The sequence below is a fragment of the Etheostoma spectabile genome, chromosome 23 (assembly GCF_008692095.1).
Source record: "Etheostoma spectabile isolate EspeVRDwgs_2016 chromosome 23, UIUC_Espe_1.0, whole genome shotgun sequence".
Classification (NCBI taxonomy): Eukaryota; Metazoa; Chordata; class Actinopteri; order Perciformes; family Percidae; genus Etheostoma; species Etheostoma spectabile.
Genome location: NC_045755.1, coordinates 8,612,850 through 8,615,246, shown reverse-complemented (window position 1 = coordinate 8,615,246; position 2,397 = coordinate 8,612,850). Strand labels below are relative to the sequence as shown.

Sequence of the window (2,397 nt, the reverse complement as noted above, 5' to 3'; positions counted from 1 at the left end):
CTCCCTCTCTCTCTCCTCCTCTCTCTCCTCCTCTCTCTCCTCCTCTCTCTCCTCCCCACTCTCCTTTTCTTCTTTTGCCTCCTCTCATTTCTGAAATTTCCTAAATTGACTCACTGCTGCAAGTTTCCAAAGGAGTCTCCCCACCTCTTTTTCTCTCTCAACACTTCCTGTTTCCTCTCCTTCTCTTTCTCTTTACTCCCTGCTAATCTTTTCTCTTTTAATTTGGTCTTCTCTCTTTCTCTCTCTCTCTCTTTCTCCTCTTCCTTAATTTTCTACTCACTTTCCTATTTTATTTCCCATTTAATTCCCCTTTTCTATTTATCCCTCCTCTCTCTTCACTTCTTTCATTTCCTCCTCCTCTCTATTCCTTCTTTTCCTATGTTTTACATCCCTCCTTTTCCCTGCTCCTTCTTAATTCCCATCCCATCTCCTCTTCATTTCATCTTTGTTTTTCTGTTTTCTTCTTTTCTGTTTCCTCTTTTCCTTTCTTTAATTTCCTTATTTGTATTCCTTCTTTTCCTTTCTTCTCCTCTTCAGTATCGCCTCTTTCATGCGTCCCTCTCTTTGTTCTCTTACATCTCTTTCTTTAATTTATCCTTTCTTCTGATGTCTTCTCTCCATTTTCTGGGCTCATTTCTCCTCTTTCTTCTCCTCTTTTCTCCTCCTTTCTTCAGTCTCCTACTGTCAGCTTCTCTCTCCTTTCTCTCCTACTCCCTTCTTTCTTTTCCTCGTCCCTTCCCTCCACCTTTTGTCCCATTTCTCTCTCTCTCTTCGTCTTCATCAGCCCTTCTTCTCCTCCCTCCATTGTCTCCCATTATTTATTTCCTTTGTCCTTTTCTTTTCTTTTCTCATCCCTTTCTTATTTGTCCGTCGTTATTCTATTTCATCTTTTCTATTTGCTTTTTTTATGCCTCCTTTTTCTAATCTTCCTCTTTTTAAAATGACTTCCCTCTTCTCAAATTAATGCTCCTTTTCCTTTCTTCCTTCCTCTCATCTCCTCACTCTCTTTCCTTGCTTCCTTCCTCCTCTTTTCTCTCCTCCCCCCCCCCCCCACTTCATCTTTCTTTTGTGTTATTTCTAGAAACCTCCGTTCCTCTCCTCCTCTCTCCTCTCCCTCTTCTCGCCTCCTCGGTCCTTCTCCTCTCCCCGGCGTTGATGATGTCACTTCCTGTCGGTTTTACCGGATTGGTCTGGGTAGAAACCCGGTCTCTGTGTTTCAGATGTGCAGGCAGATAAAACTAGGTCGTGGCTTCGGTTCGACGTCGTCGAGGAAACGGTGACTCGACAGATTCATGCAGAAAAAAAAAAAAAAAAAAAAGCGCAGTTGCCCCAAAAAAATCAAACAAACGAACATGTCAGCAACGCAACGCCATCATGAGAAGAAGACAATCAAAACCTTAAAAGTTCACGTGTGTGTGTGTGTGTGGCGCAGTGTTGTGTGTGTGTTGTGTTGAGTGTGTGAGTATGTGTGTGTGCGTGTGTTTTGTGTGTGTGTGTGTATGTAGTGTGTGTGGTGTATTGGACGTGTGTGTGCGAGTGTGGGTGTGGTGTGTGTGTGTTTGAGCTGTGTGTGGTTGTGGTGTGTGTATGCATGTGGTGTGTCGGTGCGATGTGTATGTGTGCGTGTTGTTTGTGTGTGTGTGTGTGTTGAGAGCGTGCGTGTGTGTGTCTGTGTGGTGTGTGTGTTGTGTGTGTGTGGTGTGTGTTGTGTGTTGAGCATGTGTGTGTGTGGCGTGTGTGTGTGTGTATGTGTGCGTGCGTGTGTGTATGAGAGCGTGCGTGTGGGTGTCTGTGTGTGTGTGTGTGTGTGTGTGTGTGTCTTCCTGGAAGTCAGACCAGTAACCAGGTCAACACCCGTCCCACCCGTCTTTCTGTCTGCACCTTTAAAGAGCACATTTGTCAAATCATCCGGGGGTTGATTGACATCTTGAAGCTGATCAGCTTGTTGCATGCAATGCATGCTGGGAAAGGCACCAGCACCCCCCCTAAACATGTTCCTAAGTGCAGTAGTGCGACGCCAGCGAGACTCAGAGACAAACGACGACAAAAATACGCACAGGGACTGATGTTGAACCTGTAGTTCGGTAGACCTGGGGTTAGTTAGTTGCTACGTTTCCATCCACCTGTCAATCAAATTATCTGAAAAAAGAATCAGGTGAATAAATCTGGTGAAAGTGTGTTTCCATCCAACGGCTTTATGGCCAATAGAAACCTGGTGATGACGTCACATGACGCTGTCTTAGGGTCAAATTGATATATGGAATTGATTTGAGACATTTGAAGGTGTTTCCAGTCATTTTCACTGAATCCCACAACATTTGGGAACCAAGTTTTTAGACCAAATGTCTGCCGTCTCCATCACATGATCACTATGGGACAACATCACATGATCACTAT

General features: G+C 44.5%; 1 protein-coding gene across 15 annotated transcripts in view; it reads right to left on the bottom strand.

Annotated features, from left to right (window-relative positions):
* nrcama (neuronal cell adhesion molecule a) overlaps positions 1-2,397 on the bottom strand; it is a 1,100,153-nt gene that overhangs the window by 860,551 nt on the left and 237,205 nt on the right. The window lies entirely within an intron of this gene.